The sequence below is a fragment of the Notamacropus eugenii genome, chromosome 2 (assembly GCF_028372415.1).
Source record: "Notamacropus eugenii isolate mMacEug1 chromosome 2, mMacEug1.pri_v2, whole genome shotgun sequence".
NCBI lineage: Eukaryota > Metazoa > Chordata > Mammalia > Diprotodontia > Macropodidae > Notamacropus > Notamacropus eugenii.
This window is the reverse complement of record NC_092873.1, coordinates 423,326,656-423,354,481: the sequence shown is the minus strand read 5'-3', so window position 1 is coordinate 423,354,481 and position 27,826 is coordinate 423,326,656. Positions and strand designations below refer to the sequence as shown.

The following is a 27,826-nucleotide window of genomic DNA, read 5'->3' as shown; positions in this document are numbered from 1 at the left end:
CTTCTATGAGTCAAGCACTGTGCTAATAATTACTAAGGATAAAAGGAAAGTAAAAAACAACAGCTCCCTCCATGCGCAAGGAGGTCACAGTCTAATGGGGGAGACTATATGCAAATAACTAGATACAGACAAGCTAGATACAATGTAATTGGAAGGCAATTTCAGAGGGAAGGGGAGGAGAGACACCTGAAAAGGCCTCCTACAGGTGGGATATGAGCTGAGTCTAGAAAGACTCCAAGAAAACCAGGAGGGAAGAAGATGAGCACTCCAGAGATGGGAGAGCTAGAAAAAGACTCATATCCAAAACAACTCACTTTCACAGTTCTGGCTAACCCAAGGAAAGAAGCCCATGGTACATTTTTAATTCTCATTTTTACGGCTAACACAGAATAGACTAATAAGATCACAAGTGTCAAGTATCAGATAGATGAAGTAGTACCTGAACTATTAAATTTTTATATTAGATATAAACTGACAGCCAATTCTTGGACTCAGGTCATTGTCCAAACAGGTATTAAAATGTAATTTCTCTTTCCTCCTGAAAAATGACACAATCTGTTGAAAGATAACCAACATTTACAATAACAGAGCCATGAACATCATCCTGATCTTCTGTGAATTCAGTTCAATACAAAACAAACATTTCTAAGAATCTATACATCAGGCACTTTCACTTCACAGCTACCTTCAAAGATCCGCTCAACAGCTATCTTCCACAGGAAGCCTGCGCTGATCCCACCCTCAGAGATTCCCCTGCACATATTTTATAGTGAATTTTCTAAGTGCATACCCTTCCTGCAACAGAATGTCAGATATTTGATTGCAATGACTATTTTATTTTCTGTCTTTGTATTTCCAGCACTTAGCATAGTTTCAGGTATATAGTATATTCTTATCTAATTGAATGGCAAAATAAATAGAAATCTGTCCTTGGAGCCGGGAAGACCTGAGCCTCTGACAGATACTAACTGTAAGATGAGAAATGTCATTTAACCTATCAATGCTCTAGGAAACTTATGACTACAAGTTGCAGAGAAGGTACCATTCATTAGCAGGGCAAGCTTCCTCCTCTGAGAGATTATTATATCAATAAAAATCATAGATTTGCTCCTTATTCCTACTGCACAATTAAGGTTCCAAGTAAGCATTAAACATCAAAATTGAAAATAGGGCAATGGATCAACATGACTTTTCCCTTCATTCTGCATTGCACACACTTGTTGATAGAAAAAGTAACTGAAATCCTAAGTTTATTTGTTCAAATCCATTCCACAAGTTTCTGATCATTAACACCTAACCATTCCATAATGTTGATTCACCTAGTGTTGTCTTTGTGAGAAATATGGTAAGTTGTCAAGCAAATTTGGAACCCTGAGCTGTTTTTGATTAAATAACTTCAGTTTTAATTACTAAAGCCCCAAATGGGAAATACAAATCCTTACATATATTTCTTTTCAAGGAGGATTCCAGAAAAAGATAATAGAAAAATCAGAGTCATGCAGAGGAAAATGGTATAATCACTGCCTAGAAATGGAATTGGGAGGATTAGGATTTGATTCCAACTATAGGAGAAGCTGTCTTTCATTTAAAAATCTGACACCACTGATCTTCCGACAATACCACATCCACTTTGAATTGTTCCTCTACAAATTAAGATTAGTTACCCTGAATCATCCCTGTTCCCACTCCCCCCCTCTCCCCGCAAGTGCCCTGATAATCTCCTGTGAGATACAAGAGGTGAAGTATGCAACTCAGAACACAGGTTTTTCCTTTCAGCAAAATCTATTTTGATCATATGTTGATTAAAGAAGAAGCCTTGATTTCACTGTTACTGTGCAGCAACTCAATGAGTTCTCCAACTTAGACAATTTTGGAGCCAAACAAGACAACTCACCTACCTTTTTTTTAGGAATCCTCTGTCCAACCTCTGTCTTCTTCAAGACTGGGCAATTCTGGAGATTTTGATGATTAATACCAAGCATGCTTTAATGTGCATAGACTTTACAAGCTATATCACATGTTTCATTCAGTTGCTTACAGGACATATACGTCAATGTCAGCTATCCTAAATGATAAAAATACCAAGTTAAATTTTGGGGATTGAGGCCAAAACCAGAATATGAGTTTATTGCCAGGGTTCTTAGCTTTTTCTGTATTATGCCTTTGGCAGTCTAATGAAGTCTACAGACTTTTCATAGATTGATGCTTTTAAATGCATAAAATAAAATGGGATATACACAGAATTATAAAGGAAACCAATTACATTGAAATAGCATTATCAAAATACATTTATAAATGGTCATAGACCCCAGGCTAATAAGTCTTAGTTTAATGAAATAATACTGGACATCAAGTGTTTGGGACTGTAATCCCAAAGACCAACAATTCAGGTGACAGATCAGGGTCAAAGTAAATGTGAAACCCCCTTAAGTACAGTCATTCAAATATACATGTAACACCACATGTGTGGACAGGGGAGGAATTGGTACAAGAGAAGCAATTTTTAAGGAAACCTGAACATTATCTCTAGACGCTTCCTTCTGCCCTTCACAAATAAAGGGGTACATTAGTGTGGGCTGATATATAACTAATCAACAAGCACAATTTTCCTGGCACAGAATTGAAGGGGAAAAGATACTGCCCACACAGACACCATTATCCAAGGAACTGGCCACTTACTGGCTTTGCTCCCTATGATCCCTCAATACAACCTCTGAAGGGGCCAGCAATCCAGAATTGGGGAATTTCCCCAATGAACTGAAAAAACAACCAAAATTTTTCTGTAATGATTTGTTTGTTGTCCTTTTATAAGGCTTGAAAACATGACCCCTTGAGTAATTCTATTCCAGGCAGGGTTCAGCAACTGCTTATTCCTGAGGGTCAACAGCAGCAGAACAGATATTCTTGGCAGGCCTAAGAGCTAGCCTAGGGAAAAGGAAGAAAAAATGGGGGAAAAGGAAAAAGGAAATTGGAAAGGAAGAACAACAGAAGCAACAAAAAGAGAAAGATGGAAATAGGAGAAAATTGGAAAAGTAAGTGAGACCAGTAGTAAGCATAGCACCACATACTTGGTACTGGGCTTTAGAGTTTCTACTATGTCCTACTTCAGGCTGAAAACCAAGGACCATGAGATCCAGTCAAATTCTGCCAGTATATTAAGTGCTTATGTTATATCAAGCACTGTACTAAGTCCTGGGGAAACAAAGAAGAAATATTCATGGAAAGAAGCATTTATTCACAGGATGAGCTAAATGACTACTGTAAGCATAAAGTGAGAGAACTCACTAAGACCTCCCAAGGCAAACTTCCTTCAGAAAAAGTCATTAACAGCTTTGAAACTCTTTACAATAAGAAAGATCTTTTCTGAGAAGATTTTTTTAGAATTTAAGTTTCTTTTTTCAATGAACAGAAATCCTTTTTCTATATCTCCCATCCCCCCAACTAAAAAGAGAAAAGAACAACAGAACTCTTGTAAGAAATATACAGTCAAGCAGAATAAATTCTCACATTGGCTATGTCCAAAGAATGTTTCCTGAGAAGATTTTTGCGAAATAAAATCTGTAATAGTCTCCTTTCTATAATTATAGCATGGATACACAATAATTCAAAATAAATAAGCACTCGTCTGTTTCATGCAATGATTTTTTTTTAAGAAAGAAAAGCAGTGTTCTATAATTAGCTCTGGCTTTTGCTCTCATACTACTCCCGCCTCTTTTCTATGAGCCCCACTATTGCAAGACTGACCAAATCAAAAGGTTCTTTTAGTTTAAACTTCATAACTCTAGACTTGTAATCTTTCAAAGACTTTTCAGTAAGTTTCACAGAAAGACAACCCAGAACTGACTGATCATAAAATAATAAAAAACCAATTTCAATCCCACAGTAGCAACCCACAGGAATCTTCCTCACCCCACCCTCAATCACTGCCAACCCAAATCAGATTCCTTTTTTCTTTTAAACAAATCTGGTTCCTGAAAGTTTGTCCGGCTAACTTCTCACATTTCCCCAAGAGCAAGCCTGTTGCAATAAGCCTTTATTCACACACCCATGCCATTAATGTCTAACAGCTTCCTTTGCCTAGACTTCTTGCTTCACACAGAGCTGTAATATTTCCTCCAGGTTTTTACCATGCTGGGTTCAAAGCCCAGTAGAATTGGTACACAGATTTTTGACATTCCACCTTTATACAAAGCAGCAGTCATTGGCACCTCATTGATAGTTAGGAATTCAACTAATGGTTCACCATCCCCCCACTTATAACCCTCCCCCAAAATTTAAGGATAAATTTTTGTGCTGCTGCCAAAAGAGTCATTTCCTATCTCAAATGCTCTTCATTTTGCTTAATTTCTTAGTTCCTATCAAGAGTAAATTTAACAGAAGACCATAGGATCAGAGCTTTTGAGCTAGAAAGGAACTATGATCAATCAAAAAGCATTTATTAAGAGTTTATTATATGTCAGGCTCTATGTTAAGGTCTAGGGGTACAAAGAAATAGCAAAAATTGTCCCTGCCTCAAAAAGCTTACATTCCAAAGAGTGAGACCACATGTATATAAATCTCTACATAAGATAAATATAAAGTAGCTAGAAGACAGCCTTAGAGGCGAAGAAACTGCTGTGAATGACAACCAGGAAGAACTTCCTGTAGGAGGTGGTATTTGAGCTGAGTCTTAAAACAAGCCAAGCATTCTAAGAGTTAGAGGTGAGGATGGAGAACATTCCAGGAAGGAGGGATGGCCAGTATTCAAAGGCCTGGATTGAGTATGATGAAAAACAAGTGGGACAGTATGGTTGAATCTAGAATACAGGGAATTAAGATTAGAACAATAGGAAGGTGCCAGGTTGTAAAGAACATTAAATGATTTTTTGAAAAAAAGGTTTACATTTGATCCTAGAGGTAATAAAGAATCATTGCAGTTTCTTAAGTAGGGGATTCATCTATTTAATTCCTTTGTCAAATGAATTTTTAAAATATGAATAATGTACTCTGTAGTTCTAGGCTCAAGTCTGCCTGAAACAATTGTAATTTAACTAATTTGCTATCCAAGCATTTCTAGCTGGGGGGGGGGGGGGGGGGGAGGGCGTGGAACAGAGGGACAGAAATAAAGAGGGGAGGTCTAAACTGGAATAATCTCCCATGCCCTCCAACATAACTCTGCCCAGAGATGATTTCAGGTAGCAGACACAGGAATCTTGAATGAGGAAAAGATCACAATACATAAAAATGCCTTTTAGGTAAACATTCCAGAATTATTAAGTAAACAAGTCACCAACCCAATTCCCCCCTTGACCATTACCCTAGAGAAATCAATGGGAGATCCAAAATATTTTCTGAATAGGATGGAACAGAGAGCACTTCCCTTCTCTTGATCCTAGGGCCAATCATTTCCAGGGTGGGGAAGGCACTGATGAGAATTATTTTTTGTTAAAATGTTAAGTACCACCCTTATTCCATTCTCCTAAGAAAATTCTTTTCATCTTCAATCTATCACCATCTTTCCAAGGACTTTGAAAAGGGCTTTTTGGAGCAGAAGAATATTTTTAAAAATACTTCTAGAGAAACCAAAAAGGAAGGTTCTAAATTGCTTCCACATCTTCGTTATACAAATGGGGAAACTGAGGTTAACTCAGGCCACAGAGTGGTAAGTACCAAGGCTGGAATTCAAAGATCTTATGAATTGTAAATGCAGTGCTCTTTTCATAGTACACTTCCGCCCGCAAAATATTCACAGTCATATCTAAACATCACTATTTCCAAGCAGGAGCCTGAAACAAATGTGGCAGCATAGAACATGAATTGACTAAAGGGAATAATAACATGGAGGCCTATACACACAGCAAAAGTAAAACTTTTAGTTTACATTTTGATAGAAAACTGAGGATAAAGATAGTATTTGCAATGAGTTTTTCTTCGGTAAACTGTATGACACCAGCTAAATTTGAAACCTATACGACCTCCAAATGTCCAAAAGGTAGTAAGAAAACTCAGATTTTTCTTTATTCAAATTTGTGTTGCATCTTTAGACAAGAAGCAGATGGGGGTAATTTTCCTACACAACGGAAACAAATTAAAAGTTTCAGCCATTCTAGTTTCATGAAGAGACTACAAGTTACAGATTTTCAACTCTACTCAATTTTTACATGTGACCAAGGATAAGACCTTTGGTAATTAACTACTCATTCAGAAAGCAATCCTTGCTCTGGAACTCAGATAACAAAGGGAATGGAAATAGTTCTTTATGAAAATTTATAATCATTCTTATTAAGTAATCAGGAAATAAGTGTATAGTCAGACCCTCTTAAGTCAATATAATGAGTGAGGTACAACTACTTCAAGACTAGACAGATCACGACTCATTCATTCTTTGGACTTTTCAGACTTTCCATTGAAACAAAACTAAGTGTATTTGTAAATGTATAATTTTCTTCCATCTCTGTTAAGACAAATCAACAGAAAAAAAAAATAATTGTGTTAGGCAAGGCTTGTGCATCTCTAAGAAGTTCTGGTTAAAATAACATTGTGTCCCTCAAGCTTTGGATACTAGAATACAAAAAGGTGCATAGATACAAATGTTATCTAATCTCATGATCCAGAATTATGGTTCAAATGTTTGTTTTCTAGTTGAACCAATATGATTTGCTTTTTAATATCTAAATTGGGAGAATTCAGTATTTACCAATTCTTTTTCTACCTTATAAGGAAGTTGGAACTATTTGATAATACCAATAGTAAAGGACCAAAGAAAATTGTTAGGAGAAACAATAATAATCCATTCAACCTCATTAAGAGTTGGATGTTCAAAGAGAGATTCAAGGAGCTGGGCTATGTAAAATAATAATATTAAATTCTAATAATAATAAATTCTAGTATCCTTTAGTCTAAATGGCAGTTGACATGGATTCCAATTTTCACTGTTTTTGTTCACAAACCATTAAATTTGATGCTAAATAAAGTAAGGAGTTGCTAGAGTTGGAGTCTCCATTTTGCTGCTTACTAGTTATATATATGACTCTAGGCAAGTCATTTAAACTTCTGTGAGCCTCAGTTTCCTCTTATGTAAAATAAGATAATACTTGCAAAACCTATTTCTACTTTGTAATACTTAAAGTATTGTAGAAATTTAAGGTACTATTGTAATAATATAGAATGTATGCTCTGTATATCTATATACATGAATCCTCCAAGTAACTGAAGACTAAACCTGTCTGATTTATAAAGGAAAGAACTGTTTCCGATGAAAAATTTTCTAACAGATATCACACATTCCCTTCTTGATAAAGTATATCTTAAACATGACAAATATCAGTTATTACATTGTTTTAATACAGATAATGTCTTTCAGAAATTATGAAGGTGTTTAAGGTTACTCATCCTTGTAATCAGTGTTCCCAGACTACCATATTACCTCTAGTCGATATTTCTTTTTGTCCTCATGAATATCTCTGTTCTCTTTTTTTTCTCATCATCAGTATCATTTCTTCTCATCTCTGCCATCACATTTGCAAGGCTGCTTCTCCTTTGCTTCTGCTGTCTTTATCTGCTTTCTCTTGTCTCTCCTATCGCTTTTTCCTGCTCCTTCTCTCACATGCTTCATGGTTCATCACATCAAGAAAGGTCTGACTTTGACAAGCATTGCAAGCCAATAAGAGGACTCCTTATTTTACACCAGTAAATTGAGCTATCATATCCTATTTGCTTTTATCTTTCTCCTAGGCTATTCCCATTTCTTCACAGATTAAAAGGTTGGTCCCCCTTCCTTTCAGGCTTGAATCTACTTCAGAAGTTTAAGGACACAGAACATGCAAAATCATCTGATCAGAGAAGGGAAATCATAATTTGATGCTCAATACCTTAAGTTATACCTTAATAACAAATTCTCTGAGCTCATAGGACTTAGAATTGTAAGACCCTTAGCACTCCCACATTTTGCAGAGGTGGAGAAATAGAAGTCTAGTAAGGCAAAATGACTTATGTAGGTAACAAAAGCATCTTCTAACAAAGTTGCTTGGGGGCAGAGGAAACGAATTCGGGACTCTTGCATTCATCATGAAAGTAAGGATGAAAACTGCTAAACTTCAGAGTCACAGAACCTGAATTGAATCCTCATTCTGTTCCTTCCCAGTTATGTGACTTTGCTCCTTGCCTCTCTGGACCTCAATTCCCTCATCTGTAAATTGGTTGTGTTCCATGAACTAGATAACCTCTAACCTGTTCTAGATTTATGATCATATGATGCTACATATAAATTTATAGGCTCCTTAACTGTCGAGCTTAGGAAGATGAAGAAGCATCCTAGGTACAAGTCTTCTAGAACATGGACCTCTCCTGGTGTTTATGTGGCCCAGTTACCTGGTAATGAAAGGGAGGCACCACCAAACCATCAGCATGTGAAATCCAGATGCAAAAATATCTTGAAAGGAAAATATCCCAAACTGAAACTAAAGACTACCTTACTGAATGCAGAGTAGCTATATCCTGAAACACATCTATCTTTCTTTTTTTCTTTTCTTTTTCCTTTCTCTCTTTCCACATCTATCTATCTATATGCCTCTGGAAACATAACATTTAACAACACAGCATCTTTGTAACAAAGGTATTTCCATACTGAAAAACAAATATCAATTCATTTTTCTTAGAACTGGAAGGGACATTCAAGATCGTTTGGCCCAATCTTTTTGAGCAACTTGTAAGAGAACTAAACATTAAACCTTGTATTTTCTGATGCACAATCTAAAACCCTCTAGCCTTTGTCTCCTTTCTCCTAAGTGAATCAAATAACTTTGATTACTAAAAATAGCAACAGTAAGACTAGCCAGTATTTACATAGTGTTTTAAGGTTTGCAAAGCACTTTTCCAATATTACTTCACTTGATTCACACAACTCCATGAGGCAGGAGCTATTAGTGTTCTCATTTTGCAGATAAGAAAACTGAAGCAGACAGAGGGTAAGTGTCTTGCTTAGGAGCACATAGCTAGAGAGATTTTGAGACTGGATTTGATATTAAACAATGACTATTTCTTTGCTTTTTAAAAAGTTTTATTGATGATTTGTTTTTTATACCAGTCATTTCCTGATAGACCCATTTATCCCACCCCACCCTATCCTGCCCTCCAACAACAGAAAATTTTCCCTTGTAAAAAAGAAAAACAGTTAAACAGAATCAACCACAACAACTATGTCTGTCATAGTGTTCACCATTTAGCATCCACAGCACTAAATCTAGACTCTAAGGACCAGGGCTCAAATCTCTACTTAAGTTTTTCTGGCTCTCCATTTATTCATCTATAAAATGATGTGGTTGAAATGGATGATTGCCAACATCCCTTCCAACTCTAAATCTAATGCTCTATAATTTTTCATTCTCCCAATGCCAACTTATTAAAAATAATCTACCCCATAGAGATGCAGAGTTAAGAACCCTTTCAAGGCTCCCAAACATCTGCACACATACACACACACACACACACACACACACACACACACACACACACACACACACAATGAAAATGAACAAAAATCACTGGGGGCAAGGGAAGAGGGAGGGAAAAAAGTATTTCTCTTACAATAAAGTCTGGAAAACTGGCAGTTAGACAAACACCATTCACTTTTAACATATCTAGTGTTACAAATTCTTTCACTGAAACCTAACCTAGACAGGGAGAAAGTTAAGCTGATCACTATGTCTTTATGTCTTGAGTTTATCACTTTGGAGTCACACTTTGGTAAGAATAGAAAAGGCAACACAAAGCATACTTTATTGGCCTGTGGGCTCAACCAAACTTCTTTCAAGTGACAAAAAGTGAATGAGAAAGATTTCACAGTAGTTTCCAAAGGGCAACTGACAGCAATCAAATCTGTACAATGCTCTAACATAACCAGAGGACTTAGCTATTATTTATCATAAAACTTCTATTATCTCAAGCTGCAAAGCCAAAGTTAGTACTTAAATCTTGGCAAGCCAGATCTTATATATAAAGAATTACATCCCTTTCTTTGTCTCATGCCCACCACTTCACAATTCAAACAAATTACCAAACATAACCTAATTAAGATTCCAAAAATTGGTAGAGGCTATGCTAACCACATAATCCTAATAGAAGGCCATGGGGATTTCGTTTACAGGTGGATTTTTTAAGCTGGAAAATGGCCTAAATTTGCATCATATCTGAAAAAAAAGGTTCAAGCATATTAACAAATATTTTCAGTCATAGACAATTTTTGTTTTGTCTTTAAAACAGTACTTTGCACAAAATAGGTCCTTAACAAATGCTGAGATCATATATGTAAAGTACTTAGCACAGTGTTTGGCACATAGTAGGTGCTTGCCAGTCCTTTTCTCCCCCACTTGCTGGGTATTACAAATCACCTAATTTAACTCCCTCATTTTGCAGATAAGGAAACTGAGACCTAGACTTGCAAAAGTTCATAGAAATGGACCTGTGATTTTATTGATATAGAGAACTCTGGGTGAGGAAATTTCTTCAACCTAAGCAGGACAATAGTTTTTTAGAAAATGATAGTCTTAGAGAGGGGTGCCTCGAGTGCACAGAAGTTAATGGACTTCCTCAAAAGCACACAACCTGTGTAAGTCAGAATCAAGACTTGAACCCCAATCACCCCTACTCCAGGGAAAGCTGTCTATCCAATATGCCACAAGTTCATATAACTAGCTGTTTTCAGAACACAAGTCTTCTGAATGAATAACAGGCCAATAGTCCTACTATATCATAATGTTCTTTCCCTCTCTATAAAACCAAAGAACTACAAACTTCAATAACCACTTATTAAACACCTGGTACACACAGAAGAATGGTGTATACCAAATGTTGGATGAGAAACTTGAATGAGAAAATGTACATAAAATACTTTCCAAACCTTAAAGCATTATATGAATTCAGGTATTATCAAGATATAAGTCTCTAGGAAATACGAAACCACTGAAGGCTTTTGAGCAGGGAAATGGTATAAAGCAGAATTATGTATTTGGAAAAATAATTTAGCAGCATTGTGAAAGATATAATATTGAAGAAACTGGAATACCAGAGAAAAATCTATTGCAAGTCAGATTTTACACACACATAACACACACACACACACACACACATACATACATACATACGTACATACACCCTTCAAGTATTCTCCCCAGCCAAGAGAGTCCCAAGATACTAAGGTTTCTTTGGGAAATGGAAATGGAAATGGTGAGTCAATCATGTAGAGGTGATGAAGAGCTTGTCAATATTTACTATGACACTAAAGATAAGAGAAGAGTGCTGACTGAATTTTACATGAATAGAGACCTTTCACCTGGAATGGAAATGCCATTTCAGGGCAAGATGCTCTCTAAATAGGTTTTTGGAAATGCTGCTTTACAATGAGCTCCAGATCAACATGTTAGAATGACAATCTGTCCTCAAGCACCGTAAAGCCAAACCATGATCCTTGTTGGGACCTGCGGAACTATGACATTTGATGGAAACAAATAAATATTCCAAACAAACCACACCTAAACCACAGCATGGAAGATTCCAAATGACTGTTTCCTTTTCCAGGATTGATCTACTAAGTATTAACAAAATTAGACAACCCAAAGTTCTCTCTGTAAAACGTGCGAAATTAGTTCCTCTTCTTCCACTGTCAGTTTATTGAACAGGTGCTTTAAACCAAGGTACAACCAAGACTGATAATTTTTTTTAAATTTGTTAAGAATCCTAGCCTCAACTTTACTGGTTGTCCTTAAGAGCAGTGCAATCCTGTGTACTTGCGCCCTATAAAGTCTAATATTGAATTTTTGTAAAAATGGTAGCTATACCAAGTTTCTGTTAGACTCATCTCAAAAACAGAGTTCTATCCCTGTATAGTGAGTGCCACATGGGTTCAGTATCACACCCTGGGAGAAGTTCTCTGTTTTACATGTTTAAACACACAAGGCTATTTCAATCAACACTAAATAAGGTCTCAATGTATGGGCCATCCAAATGATAACAATAAAAAATGTTCCTTTTTGTTAAAAATGTGTTTTAATAGTTCAGAGCAAAAGGTGATAATGACTTTAATTAAGATGTTGACAATGGGAGTAGAAAAGGAATGACAGATAAATGCATGAGATACTGCAAAAGTAGGAGTCAAGAGGAGCTGGTCATTGATAGGATATAGGGACTGAAGAAGGAAATATAAAAAGTAACTTTAAGGTTTGAAGTTTAAGCAATCCCAGCAGGATAATAGGTGCCATCAAGAAAATTGGGGGAATCAGAAGAAGGTACAAGTTTAGGAAGAAAGAGGAGGAGTTTTGTTTGGGATACACTGAGTTTGAAGAATATAGGAAACAAAGGGAAAACAGTGTAACCAGAACTAAAGGAGATGAAGTAGACACCAACTCCTGGACTTTGAGGACTGAGGAAAGGTCATTAGATTTGACAATCGCCAGGTCGTTATTTACCAAGAACAACAAGGAACTAAACCTTTTTTTGTGTCAAGGATCCATCCCTCTGGCAATCTGGTGAAGGTTAGGGTCTCCTCAGAATAGTGTTTTGTTGCATATGCATAAGTGACGGAAATGCTAAATTTCAATTAGAAGGTACTGAAAATAAATACATAAATAAATATATACATATATATATGTATATTGCCCATCCAACTTTATGGAGCCCCTTAAATCTATCCCTAGACCTCTGTGGGGTATCTATGAACACCAGGATAAGAACCTCTTCTTACAAAAAGAAGCATCAGTTGGGTAGATCATAGAATTTAGACCTAGAGATCATGAGTCTAATGCCAGACTAATGTGGCATGGTAAAATGGAAAGAATATTAGGTTGGAAATTAGAGCAAAAGGGACTCCTGGAACTGCCACTTACTCTGGGTGGGCAGGTCCAGTCTCTGTAAAATAACAGAGTTGGACAAATGGCCTCTGGGGTCCCTTACAGTCTGAAATCTATGATCTTTCATTTTTGACAGAAGATGCAGGGAATGACAATGGCTTGCCCCAGGTCTTAAAGGTAAAAAACAGAAGAACTGATTTGATTTGAACCCAGGTTTTATACCTTAAGATCCAATGTTTTCTTGAATACAGATTGAAGCAACTTTTGGGGGTTTTTTCACTTTATTTTTCTTGACTTTTTTTGTCTATGTTTTCTTTCATAATATGACTATTATGGATATGTTTTGCATGCCTACACATATATAACCAATATGGGAACTACTTGCCTTCTCCATGAAGGGTTGGGGTGGGGGTGGAGGAAGGAAGGGCGCGAGAATTTGAAACTCAAAGTTCTAAAAACAAATGTTAAAATTGTTTTTACATATAACTGGAAAAAAATAAGTACTAAATAAATACCCCCCCAAATTTTAATTTAACTTTAAAAAAAGATCCAGTGTTCACTACCACTGTACTTCCAAAGGATAAACTGATTAAGGATGAGAAATGAATGGAAAGTAAGGAGTAGAGTATACTCTTTCTAAAAATGTGACAGTGGAAGGAGAGAGGGTTTTTTTAAGGTTAAAGTGCACATATTGGACTCAATGAGCATATTTGTAGCCAGTAGGAACCAATAAAGGGGAAGAAATGGAAAATGAGAGGCTCTGAAGATGCCAGGGTCTGGGAAGGGAGAGGAAAAGGAAAAGAAGGGATTAGGGCACAGATAAAAGGATAAGGCTTACTTAAAAAGAAGGAAAATCATCTCATTCTGGGACCAGAGGAAGAAAATAGGTATAGAAAAGGCTGAGGACATGAAAGGGGGAAAAAAAGAGGGACTTACTATAAATGATCTCAATCTTCTCAGTAAAGTAGGAAGTAAGGATATCTACAGAGAGCGGGGTGGAACTGAAGCTGGGGTGGAGGGGTAGGGGCATACAGTAAGGAGGAAGTTTGTAGCATTCACTGTGGTGAGTATAATAGAGTCAATGACAGATGAATAAAAGCATTGTTGTCCAGCAGTGAAAGCCTAGTTAAGTTTAGATAGCATAATTTGTAGTGGACCCAGCAAGCACTGTTTGCTATTTCCTCTAGGAACATTCTACAGCTGAGCCTTAGAAGAGGAAGAGGGGGATGGGATGGTAAAGAAAGATTCATCTGGCAGTGGCATAAAGGACAGATTGGCAGTAAGAGAAAGCGATAAGCATTAGGAGGCTATTTCAATAGTCCTGACCAGTCTTGATAATCTGTATTAGGGTGGGTGCTTTGAGAAGAAAGAAAAAATGGATGGCAGAAATACTCTGAAGTAGAATCAAGATTTTATTAACTGATTAGTTCCAGAGGTGAAAGAAAGAAGCATGGAAGATAATACAACAAGGACTACAAAGCCCTACACAAACCACTGGGCTCTGAAATAACCACCTGATTGCAGATTAGATGCTAACTTGGACTGAATTACAAAATCTCCAAGCTGAAAGTGACCTCAAAAAAGTCACCTAGTCCGTGTTTTTGTCTTTTCTGTAAACACAGCACTTAGCACAGAGCTTGACAGATAGTAAGTGCTTAATAAAAGCTTAGTGGTAATGATGATTTTAATTGAACAAAAATCCCACCAATTTATATCTGATAAATTGTCATCCTGCCTCTGCTTAAAGACTTCCAGTCATGGAGAACTAGCTTGGGTTAGCCATTCTGCTTGGGTATAGGTCTCTAAGGGTTGAAAAGTTTCCCTTATTTCAAATCTAAACCTGCCTCTTTGCAGTTCTCAGTCATTGTTCACAGTTCTGTCATTGTCTCCAAGCAAAACAATGTAATCCCTCTCCCACATAACACTGCAAACATTTTGAGAAAAACTAAACATCCCTAGTTCATTTGATTTGTCTGACATGGTTTTCTGACTGCTTTACTATCCTGGTCACCTTCCTCTGAACACATTCCACTTTATCAATGTAGGTTATAGGTTCCCACAATAACCAAGCATGATTCCAGAGGACCAATTAGGAAGCATTCAACCCATGTCCTGACAGAGAAGTAAGTGATGGACTACAACTGCAAAATGAGATCTATACTTTTGGACATGACCAATATAGAAATATTGACTATGCATAACTGTTACAAGAGTTTTGCTTTCCCCTCATCACACATATGGGTGTGGGAGGGTGGGAGATGAGGAAAGAAAAAAAATTTTTAAGTGAAAAAAATTCAATTAAAAAATAAAGGAGCTGCTCAAAACTAAACATATCACTTCACATGTGGACTAACCAGAGCAGACTACAGTACCATAACCTCCTTCTTTCTCTGTTTCTATTAATATATTAGCTTTAAAATCCATTAGTCTCTTAACCAGTAACTATCATCTCTGTAAATCAGCTTACAAAGTCAAATTTGTGTTAAAAGTAAAGATGATAACTATACCACCAATGCTTATGTTATCAACACCCTACCAAGCTGGAAATACAATTACAGTTACAATACAAATACAATTATAAAGTAAATTTATTGGCGGGGGGGGGTAATTTGGAAAAATGTAGAAGTCATTATAGCGCAAGGTCATATGTTCTTCAAATTAGTTTACTAGTTTCAAATTCCATTTTCTAAGAACCCCCTTAATACTCATAACACCTTGCTTATACCTTTGTTACACTCTTGTGTTTGATTTTTTTTAAAATCATAGTTCATTGCACAGAATGTTGAGTTGGAAGGGAAGTCATTTTATAAATGAGGGAAATGAGGTTCAGATAGAGGATGTGACTTTGTTCATTCAGTTTTTCATCCATGAAGTGTTTATTAAGTAGTTCCTATCATATGACAGGGACTAAACTGAGCACTGGGAATCCTGAGGCAAAAACATTTGCTCAGGGATCTTACATTCTTTTGAACTTATTTTCCAAAAGAAACAAATGATTCAATGTGTAACATAAACAAGAGGATATATGTTTCTAAAAGCTGCTAATTCACCTGTAAGAGTACACATGACTCCCAGTATCTGATACCTCTCTTTTTATACATGGACTAACTCTGTATTTCATAACTGAAGCAAATGGGTGAAGACAGATCGAGATGAAGATTTAAACCTACTTTTTCTGATAAAAAGTATCACTCCACTTCTGACCGGCCATAACCATTCTTATATACTGCAACCACTTATTCTTTCAACTTTAGAACCTTTATAAACTACAGAAAACCTATAAATTCCCCTGATTTATTACACATAACAATTTAACATTTTAGAATTGTGGTTTATCAGAAAAATTGCTTATTTCTCAGGATTTCTCAGCCTATTAAGACCAATTCTAACAATAAATTCATTTTTAGATTTGAGGTTAAATCAAAAATATATAATCATATACAGTAAATACAATGATAACTTGAATTGACCTAAGAAATAGAAGTAAAAGAGAAATGGCAATGTTTTATAACCAATCAGGTGGCAAGACTCGTCAGTCCTACATCCAGAGCATCCATCAAACTCATTCCCTTTTCCTTACACACAGAGACACTGCCCTCCCCCCGCCCCAAAAGAATCCCTGCTCTCAAGGAACTCACAGTCTAACATAGGAGACAAAATATAAACAAACTATGTACAAACAACCTATATACAGGATAAAGAGAGAAGACACTAGCATTAGAGAAAATCAGGAAAGGCTTCCTGTAAGATAACATTTTAGCTGCAAATTGAAGGCAGCCAGAAAGGGAGATAAGGAAGAAAAGCATTCCAAGCAGGAAGGGCAACCAGTGAAAGAGTGTGGAGTTCAGAGACAGAGTGTCTTGAGTGAGGGCCAGCATGGAGGTCAATGTCACAAGGTCTCAGAGTGTGTGGGAGAAAGAGAAGGTATAAAATATAGGAAGATTAGAAAAGTTATGAAGGGATTTGAACACTAAAGAGAGAATTTTACATTGAATCCTAGAGATAATAGAGAGCCATTGGAGTTTGCAGAATAGGAGGTGACATGGTCAGACCTGCACTTGAAGATCAATCAGACAGCTGAAGGGAGGAGTGACTAGAGGAGGGAGAAATTTGTGGCCAGGCAGATCAACTAGAAAGTTATTGCAATAGTTCAGGCCTGAAGGGATGAGCATACTGGCAATGTCAGAGAAGAAAAGGAGGCATATTTTAGAGATGTTACAAAGGTAGAAACAACAGGTCTTGGCAAGTGATTAGATGGGAGGGTGAGAGTAAGGAGTTAAGGATGACACCTACATTGCAAGTCTGAGGAACCAGAAGGACAATGGTGTTCTTGACAGTAAAAGGAAAATTTGGAAGAAGTTTTGGAGGAAAGATAATGATTTCAGCTTTGGACATGTTGAGTTTAAGAAGTCTACAGTACATCCAGTTTGAGATGTCCAGTAGGCAATTGGAGAGCCAAGTCTGAAGGTTAGGAGAGACCAGAGAATTATCAGCATAGAGATGATAACTGAATCCATGGGAGTGGATGAGATGACCAAATGAAACAGTAGAATGCGAACAGAGAAGAGAGCTCAGGAAAGAGCCTTGGAGGACATTCACCACTAGCCAACATGGTCTGGAAAAAGATACCATAAAGGAGACTAAGGACTGGTCAGGTAGCTAAGAGGAGAGTCAGGGCATAGATAGCACTGTTTGGAAAACCTAGAAAGAAGATATTATCCAGGATAAGAGGGGGACTGACATGCCACAGGCTGCAGAGAGGTCAAGAAGGATTTGGATCGAGGAAAAAGTCACCAGATCTGGCAATATGAGCACATTAGTAATTTTAGAAAAAGCAGTTCAGTTGAATAATGAGGTTGGAAGCCAGATTATAGAGAGTTAAGAAGAGAGTGAGAGGAAAGGAAGTGTAGACATCAAGTGTAGAAGATCTTCCTAAAGAGTTTAGCCACAAAAGGGAGAAGAGATACGGGATGACAACTAGCAAGGATGGATAGATCAAGTGAGGGCTTTTTGAGAATGGAAGAGACAGACGTTGTAAGCAGCAGGAAAGCAGCTTGTAGACAGAGAGAGATTGAAGATAAGCAAGAACAGGGATGATGGAGGGGTAATCTGCAGAGAAAAAGGGATGGAAAGATCAGGAATGTCCTTTCTGATCCTCCCACCAGTTCATGCTGCAATGACCCTTCCATATACTCTGAATTTATTATACTCATGTGCTGTTTGCCCCACTAGAATGTAAACTCTTTGAGAGCTGCAGACTGCTTGTTTTTATCTGTTTCCTTTGTATCTGTTTCCTTTTATTTTGTGACTTTGTTGTCTTTGTCTTTGCAACCTTCTATCCTGAGCACCCAGCACAGTCTATTACATAGGTGCTTAATAAATCCAGTCAACTGATACGTACTTAGGCTCTAATTCATAGTCCCAGTATATCTGTGAAGGGTGACTATTACTAGTTTACTTTTTCAGTAGGGTTGGAAAGGACCTAAGAGATCATCTGCTTCAAACTTCTACCTGATTCTGAAATCCACTTATGTTACACCACCCATAAAAAATAAGTCACCCCGTCTTTGCTTGAGCAATCTCAGTGACAGAAAACACTTTATCTTAGGAGAAGTCATTCCACATTTGGATAGCTCTAATCATTACAAAAATCTTTCAAAAGCCTCCATTTGCTCCTATGGAAAGATCACCCAGGAACCTTACTTCTGTCCTCTAAAAGTACAAAGAATATATTTAATCCCTTTTCTACATGGCAACCAATGAATACTTACCTAATCTGTAAAATGGGGAAACTTGATGGTCTGTAAGGATGCTTCCAATTCCAAATCCTATAAGCCTAAATAATACTTGAGTAATAATGAGAGTTTACTTTATCTGCCATAATCCCATAATATCTTATCCAACCTGGGAGGTAGGTGCTATTCTATCCATATTACAGATGAGCATAAATAAGGTTAAATTGGCCAGAAATGGGGGTTGGGGAATGCTTGCTAGTAATTATTTAAAGAAGGCTGGGGGGAGAAGTACAACATACTTTTAAATTTAATCTCTATTATTAATACTTTCTCCATCATTTTGTTAAGTCTAGACAATCAACAGAACAAACAATCAATCCCTGATTTATATATAGTATTTATCCAATTTTCAAAGTGTAAATGTTACCCCTGAAAATTTAATGATCCTCTCTCTTGAGCCACTTTGATTCCAGCAGCCCATGGCTAAACACAGCTAGGTGTCTACAGCAAGATTAAAATCAAGGACTTCCTAAATCCAAATTCAGCACTTTTTCTACTACTCCATGCTACTTATTTTTCCTTCCCCCTCCACTTTTATTCTAGCAGCTATAAATCCATCTGACAATTTTCTTCTAGTCTACAACTTATGAATTTCATCTGCAAATTCTTTTATGACCCTTAGGATATTAGGTGGTGCAGTGCAGAGAGCTCTCTATTGAGAGGCAAAAAGACCTGAGTTCAAATACTTCTTCAAGCTGTGTGACCCTGGGAATATCATTTAACTTCTCTGTTTCACTTTTCTGATCTGTAAAATGGGGATAACAATAAATCTATCTATCTCAGAGTTCTTATGAGGACCAAATGAGCTAACATATATAAAATGCTTTGCAAACCTTAAAAGCACTTTAAAAATGCAAGTTATTAATATTGTTGACATTAAGAGAATTCAGGTTCTCTTACCATCTTTTCACCAATCCTGGCATTTAAGTCCTTTTCAAAACATTTGTTTTACTCTCTCCAATCCGAAAATAATTCTTTCATGAAAGAGACAGAACTTTTTTCTCTTGTCTAATATTAACACCATCTGCCCCAAGCATCAGGCTTCACTCTTCCTTGCCCTTCTTGTTTAAATATAGCTTTTAAAAAAAGCCATCTTTATTGTCCTAAAGCATTTTTTTCAAGCCTCAGCTCATTCTGAGCTTTGGTGTTCCTGAAGCTAATCTTACAGATATATGCAATTCTTTTGTATTCATCTTCAGTAATGTGCCCCTAAGTTCCCCCCCACTTTTATATTCTTTTCAGTTTTGATCTCATCATGAAGGTCTTTGTGTATTCACATTAGTCTCCTTATATGCCACCCCCTTTTCTTCCTCATGATTCACAGACGAAAAAATGTAGCTTGCCAATAGTAATACAATGGGTCAGTGAAGGAGGCAGAATCAGAACCCTTAGAGGTTATACCTAACTAAACAGCCTTTCTTTGACAAAGACCGTGCTGGAGCTCTGTAACAGCAAGGATTCTGACATGCACAGAAGGGTCTGCTGTACAGGTTCTTAAATCTGATTTTCTAAAAGGAAGGCAACTTTTGAGGGGACAACAATCTACTTTAATCAAGCACATATATCATCACTCAGTTCAGAGGGAAAAAATCAGCACCTTGAACTTCAGAGAAAATACAAATAGAGAAATAAAGACCAACAGACAGGGCTTCCAACTGTCTGATCATCAGCAATACATAGTGATCAGAGAGAGAAACACTGACATCTGGGTTTTCAAAGCTGAGGGAGAAGAGGGGCAGCTCCTTAGAGGCTACCCAGAGTCTCATCTGGCCAAACAAACAATTCCAATGTGTAAGCCCCAAAACAAAACCTTACCTCAGAGTATATATACACTTTTCAGAGCCAGAGGGCATCACAACCAAGAGAACCAGTGCCTTATTAGAAATTAACTAAAGGTGTAGGCCTTCCTACAAAACAAATCTCCCCTAATCAAACTTCCTTAATGGGTGGGGAAGATCTTTAACTCTGTTTAACATAATTAATATGACAAGCTCTTAAGGTACTATTGATGCAAATGGAATTCTATATATAGTGGAAAAAGGCAAATTTCATAAACAGCTTTAAGCCTTTATAAAGTGTGGTATCCTCTGATTCACAGCCATTAGGCATCACAAGAAGAATACTTACAGTAACAATATAGGTCTTTATTTCATTGAGAATTAGGGTTCATTAAAAGAATCATGTACTATCCCTAAAGCAATCCAGCCCCCTCTCCTTATACTCAGTTCTAGGCCCAGTTCATTCACTGTCCAGCCACACTCTCTATGGAAGACAAACACAATAACAAATCAGTTCTATGAACAACATATCATAGTTTGGATCAGAAGCGTCAAACTTGTTGCCTACAAAACCCATAAGGGCAAAATTCTTGAGTGACACTAGAATCAGATTAAAATATAATTGGGAAAAGATCAAGAATATCAGGGTTATCAATGAAAAAAATTGTGAAGGAAGGCAACCTGATTTCAAACTATGTGACAAAGCAATCATCAAAATAATCTGATCTTGGCTAAGAAATAAGAGTAACTGACCAGCAGAATGTATGATGCACACAATTTACACAGATGATGACCACAGTAATCTAATATCTGATAAACCCAAAATTCCAAGTTTGGGGGGCAACAAAAATTGTTGAGAAAACTAGAAGGCAGTCTGGCAGAAACTAGACATAAACTAGCATCTAATATGATATACCAAGATAAGGTCCAAATGGGTATGTAATTTAGACATAAAAGGTGATATCACAAACAAATTAGGGGATCTACAGATAAGGGAAGAGTTTATCACCAAACAAGAGATACAGATGATAACAAAAGGTAAACTGATAATGTTGATTACATGAAATCTAAAAGGTTCTGTACAAATAAAATTAATACAGTCAAAATTAGAAAGAGAGCAGAAAAAACGGGGCAGGGGGTGGGTGGAGGTGAGGGAGCAAGTGTTACAGCAAATTTCTTTGATAAAGGCCTCATTTCTCAAATATACTGGGAACTAAGCCAAATTTATAAAAATAAGAGCCCCAATTCATAAATGGTCAAAGAATACGAACAGGCAGTTTTCAGAAGAAGAAATCAAAGTTATTAATAGTCATATGAAAAAATAATCTAAATCACTAAAAGTTAGAGAAATTCTAATTAAACTAACTCTGAGGTACCAACTCACATCTATTAGATTGTGAAGATGATAGAAAAGGAAAATGACAAATGTTAGAGAGGATGTGGAAGAATAACACAATAAAGAGTTGACAGAGTTGTGAATATCCGGTCATTCTGAAGAACTGTTTGGAACTATGCCCAAAGGGCTATAAAACTGTTCGTACCCTTTGACCAAGTAATACCACTATTAGGTCTGTATCCCAAAGAGATAAAAGGGAAAGGATTTATAAGTACAAAAATATTTATAGCAACTTGTTCTCTGTTGATAAAGAATTAGGAATTGAGGTGATTACTATCAGTTGGGAAATAGCTAAACAAGTTGTGATTATGACTGTGACACAATAGAATAACACTGTGCTAAAAGAAATGATGAGAGGGATGAGTTTAGAAAAACCTGAGAAGATGTATATTAACTATTACAAAATTAAATGAGAACCAAGAGAACATTGTACCCAGTAACAGTAATATTTTAACAATGACCAATTGTGAAAGACGTAGCTACTCTGATCAATACAATGGTCCATAAAAATTCCAAAAGACTCATGATGAACAATGCTATCTACACCTCCTGAGGGACAACTGATGAACTCTGAGCACAGATTGAAACATGTTTTCCCACTTTATTTTTTTTGCTTTCTTCTTTTGTAACATGGCTAACATATAAATATGTTTTGTATGATTTCACATCTATAATGGGCATAATATTATTTGCCTTCTCATTGGGTGTGGGAGAGGGGCTAGATGGAGAAAAGAACTTTGCACTCAAAATTTTTAAAATGAATATTTTAAATACTGTAACTGGAAAACATTTAGCAAAATAAATAAAAATATAATACAACATAGATAATGTTAATATATAATTTTCTAAGTCATGCAGCCCCTAGAATGTGTTTCTATTTGAAATTGACATCACTAGTTGGGACAATAAACATTTTTCTTCCATTTGCTTTTTTCCCTATGTGGACAGTCAGACTAAACTCTTGAGTGATTATGGATCTCACATAGGAGACTCTGTAATGTCTAGGGTTTAATTTAATCATCAAAATATTATCTTCCAGAATTCCAGCCATGATCGCAGCCTGAATGAAAACAGGCAACCCAGTCTCCACATGCCTTCTCTGGCAAAAACTTTAAGATGACAATAAATGAAATAAAGGTTTGTTTGGTTTTTTTTAAGTCCAAAGAGAAACTTCAGTGATTTTACTTATCACAGCTAAATACCCACAGGTAATAGATAAGGACTAGTAAAGTCAGCACTAGGACAAGCAAATAACACTGAGCCTCCCAGTGCAACCCAAGCTAGAGATAGCAAGAACAGGGCTCTCCAAGAAAGCATCACAGTAGTCTGAAACACATCAGCCTTAGAAGCAAGCAAAAGAGACATCAACCAACGCATGACTTCAGTTCTCAGTCTGGAGCACATCAGGCACAGGGGCTTCAAGGTCCCTAGCACTCTGGCTTGATATGCCATAGTGAACCCTAAAGATCAAGGACTCTGAACTTCAAAGCTCCAGGGGACTGTAAAATCTGTCACCACTCTTACTGCATGGATACACACCAAGAGGAAGAGATGAGCAAAGGAATTCCTCCCTCCCCATACACTTCTTCATATGGTGTGTGTGTGTGTGTGTGTGTGTTTATTCTTACTGAAGAATAAGTAGCTGGGCCAGGTTTTCCAAAACTATCTCTTTCCCCTATGCCACACTAAGGGGGATTGACAGTGGGAATTTGTTCTTTAAATTCACTGTTCTGATCTTTTGTAGGGGAAAATGGGATAGATTATCCAGGCTTCCAACATTAATTCCTGAATATAAGTGTTGTATATTCTCTCAAAAAGAGAAATCTTGGTATTTTTTAAGCTAAACTAAGCAACCTAAAAGATTGCTTAAAATGATTTTTTAAATTTATTTAATTAAATTTATTATTTATTCAATTAAATTTATTAAATAATTATTTACTTTGCTAAGGAAATGGAAAGGCTAGCATGGGGCTTGAAGTATTCTGTTGACTTTCCTTCACTTTACATTTCAGAGTCAACACAGAGTCAGAGCTTAAAGAGATTAAGGGTTTCTAACATGTTCATTCAAATACAGAAAGAAAACGAACACAAATTACCTTTTCATTTTGTAAAGCTATGAAACTTAGATCTTCATCATCAAAAAGAATTTATTAACCAGCTGTCACTATGCTATTAATCAGAGTGTCACTATGCTAAGTGATACATACAAAGAATTATATAAATAAAAGCATATTTCTTAACCTCCAAGAACTTAAAATCTAAAACAGAAAATGCTAACAAGATAAAGCTTCAGAACAGAAAACAGAATGGCAAGATTAGTGTGAGGAATTCCCTATATGTAGAAAATACACAGGTAGATCTGCAATTCATGCATAGCTAACAATCTTAGAGAATTGCTGTGGACACCAAGAAATTAAATGACGTCCTCAAGGTTACACAACTGGTTCTTCTATATCAAAAGCAAGACTTGAACCTCAGGTCTTTCTGACTACATATTCTCCATGGTGGCCTCACAATTTCAGTCTACCTGAAACCTTTTGCATGACATACAGTAAAACCTCAATTGAGTATTCCTTTACTCAACTAGTATTTTCAAGCACCTGCTAAGTATACAGTACTGAGCTAGGTAGGGGTTAGGAGAGATACAAAGTTTAGATGAGTACTCTCATAAAGCTTAAGAGTTTTATAGGAGAATAAGAAAGATAAAACACTGATAGCAGGAGCATAGATTTAGAACTGGAAGTGACCTCGAAGGTCATCTAGATCAACTCCTTCATTTTACAGATGAAGAAACTGAAGTCTACATGTAGTAAGAGCAAAATTGTGATATGAAGCCCTCTGACTCCAAAGTCAGTGTTCTTTGCATTGTACCATATTGCTTCTAGCTTGAAGGTATAATATTACCTAATAACATTACCAATTGGTAAAAACAGGGCTAGATGAAAAAATTAGATGTTCTGATTAAATGGAACCCTGTTAACTTCAACCTTGATTACTGAAAACCTTTCTATAGCAAAACCACACAACCAAAGCACTTGGAAAATTTACCATTCTAGAGAACTGAATTTACCAGTTTGTCCCTTTAAAACACCAAAAAAATTTACCCTCATTATAACCATCTTAAATGCAAATCTCACTAGCATGTGTTGAGTCCCTGCTTTTTCCAATGTAGCAACACTGAAGAGAATTTAATCTTACCTCAGTGACTCAGGACCATTATTATTATCAATTCTCACAGTATACAGCAATACTCTCAGAATGCATACTTACTATTAGTTGACCATACACTAAAAGTCCTCAGACTTCAAACCAACCCTGAGGTCTCATTTCATATTTATCAAGTGAACAAAGATAATTTTTAAAGGAAAAGAGAAGAATTCACTGATAAAGGAACTGGGAGAAAAGAGTCATAACTCAATTACTAAGGTAACTGTATGAATTGGGTCAACCATTCTGGAAATCAATTTGGAATTCTGCAAGAAAGGTTAGCAAATTATATTCTTTAAACCTGAGATCCCACTACTGGTTCTACATCCCCAAAAGAGGTATAGTAAAGCCAGAAAAGACTCTTATGTACAAAATAGCATAGCATAGCAACATTATCTGTAATAACAAAAAGCTAGAAACAAACTATGTGCCCCCTGATTAAGGAAAAGCTGAGCTATGGTATATATAAATGTAATGTAATGTTATGACAAATGTGAAAACATCAGAAAAACAAGAGAAGACTTGTTTGAAGTCATAAGATAAAGCCAAGAAATCATATCAAAAAAGAAAATGCACAATGATTAACAGTGATGAAAATCAAGTCAACCCTAAGAGGGAACAAAATTCTAACTAAATACAATGTTGACAGCATACTATCAAAATTAAAACACATCCTTCCTGTTAACAACTGGGAAAGTTGTTACAAAAGTGAAAAAGCAACATAAAAGGGGAATGCGTGGGGGGGGGGGGAGGTAGTGTATTTGTTTAGGGAGTGTCCTTTGTATCAAAACAAAACATTTTTGAAAATTAAAACTAAATGAATAGTTTTAAGTTTCTGAGCTCTGTCCAACCATTTTTCCCTCAGCCTTCTCTACCTTCTGATTTTTACCATTTCTGCTGGCAGCAATACTACCTATCTAGCCTCCTATGGATAAATCTTGAGATTATCTTTGACTCTTCCTTCTCTCTCACTTCTCATATCGAATTACCAAGCCCTATCAATAACAAGTCTGCAACATCTCCCATATCTGCCCCTCTTCTCTGTTCCCACTGCCCCCCATTATCACTAAGCTATCACTTCAGCAGCTGCATTATCACTGCCATAGCTTCCTGAGAAGTCACAGCCACCTTCACTCTCAGCCACAATCCGCTCCCCTGATCACTGCCAAAATGATCTCCCTAATTCCTTTGTCCAAGAAATGTCTGTAATTTCTGCCTGCCTCTCAAGAGCTATTCAAATGTCTTTCTTATCACCCAAGACCCTCCACACCATCTCGCACACTCTACCTTCCTAATTTTATTACATACTACACTTGGCCCAACTTATATTCCAGTCAAAGGGCTGCTCACTGACTGCAGAATCTATCTTTGCCACAGTGTCTTTTTTCACAATGTTTCTGTGCCTGGACTGTCATCCTTTCTCTCTTTACCTACAGAATTCCTACCCATTATTTAAGATCCATCTTAAATGTCACCAATCCACCAATCCTTCACACTTAGCCCCGGATCTCACATAGCACACGCTGCCGTGACTTTCTGATGTGATTCTGTATAAACCACAAGACAATACAGTGCTAGGTATCCTATGAAGGAGAAAAATGCAGCTGAATGGGTAACCTAGAGCCAGTTTTATGGAATACAAATTAAAAGTCCTGCCTTGTCACAATTACAAATGTAACTTCAGACTTAATTACTTAACCAATTGGGAAACTACATTATAATTATGAAAAGAGGGGACTGAAATTGATCATCTTTAAGATCCTTTCCAGCATCATAATTCTATTCTACATATTTTGTTTCCATCATGTATTACTGAGCAGGGTTCGAGTTTTTAGACTGATGTGTAAGCAATGGACTCCCCACCCCCCCAAATAAAACATAGAAGAGAACAAAAGTTCAGAGGGAAACACAAACAGAGCAGCATTGAAAGTAACGTGATGGATTTAATATGGACTTTTTAAAAAAAAAATCAACTTGTTTATAGCAGAGATTCATGATCTTAAATATAATCCTCTTTTTTCTACAGTGGTTTGCATGTGGAAATGTTCTCTTTTTTTTTTTTTGCTATTTATTAATATTATTTTAGATGAATTATTTCCCTCCACTAAATCCCTGCTCTAGTGGTATGAGGGTGACCTGAGTTCTTGAAGACTTAAATCTGAAGAGTTTGGGCCCTACTAAGCTTGGAAGGATTCAGGTACAGGCCCAATAAAACACATGTAACACGCACACATATACATTAGTCGTACCCATCTCTTCAAGACCCCATTTGGGGCTTTTTTGGCAAAGACACTGGAGTGGTTTGCCATTTCTTTCTCCAGCTCATTTTACAGATGAGGAAATTGAGGCAAACAGGGTGAAGTGACTTGCTCATGGTCACACAGCTAGTAAGGGTCTGAGGCCAGATTTGAACTCAGGAAGATGAGTCTTCCTGGTTTCAGGCCCAGCGCTGTATCTGCCCAACAAAAGATCAGTCTATCTAAATGTAGTAAGGTTTACCCACACCAGGTTAGCCACAGGGTAATGAATTATTCATCCATAACCATTTTAGACCATTTTCTAAGTTATAGAGGAGATGCATTCTGAAATAACACAAGCAGTCATAGTACTAATAAAATTACATATCACTGAACTACCAAAATGGGCTAGTTCAACTTTCAGTTCTCCAAAATAATGGCATTTTAATTGGAATAATGCGTCATTTTTTTATTTCTTGTAATCCTTCAAGGGATGGCATAGAATAGTGGATAGGTAGCCAGGTTTGGAATCAGAATACCTGGGTTCCCATTCTTCCTGACACAGGTGAGCTGGGTGAGCATGCACAAATCA

General features: G+C 36.7%; 1 protein-coding gene across 5 annotated transcripts in view; it reads right to left on the bottom strand.

Annotated features, from left to right (window-relative positions):
• PTPN14 (protein tyrosine phosphatase non-receptor type 14) overlaps positions 1 to 27,826 on the bottom strand; it is a 251,790-nt gene that overhangs the window by 215,068 nt on the left and 8,896 nt on the right. Inside the window, exon 1 of one of the 5 annotated variants that reach the window (XM_072647847.1) lies at positions 1,899 to 27,825. The exons of the other annotated variants lie outside the window; for them this stretch is intronic. The gene's annotated coding sequence lies outside the window, so the exon portion shown is untranslated. Of the gene's footprint in view, positions 1 to 1,898; position 27,826 lie in introns of those variants that run through there. 5 annotated transcript variants of the gene reach the window in all.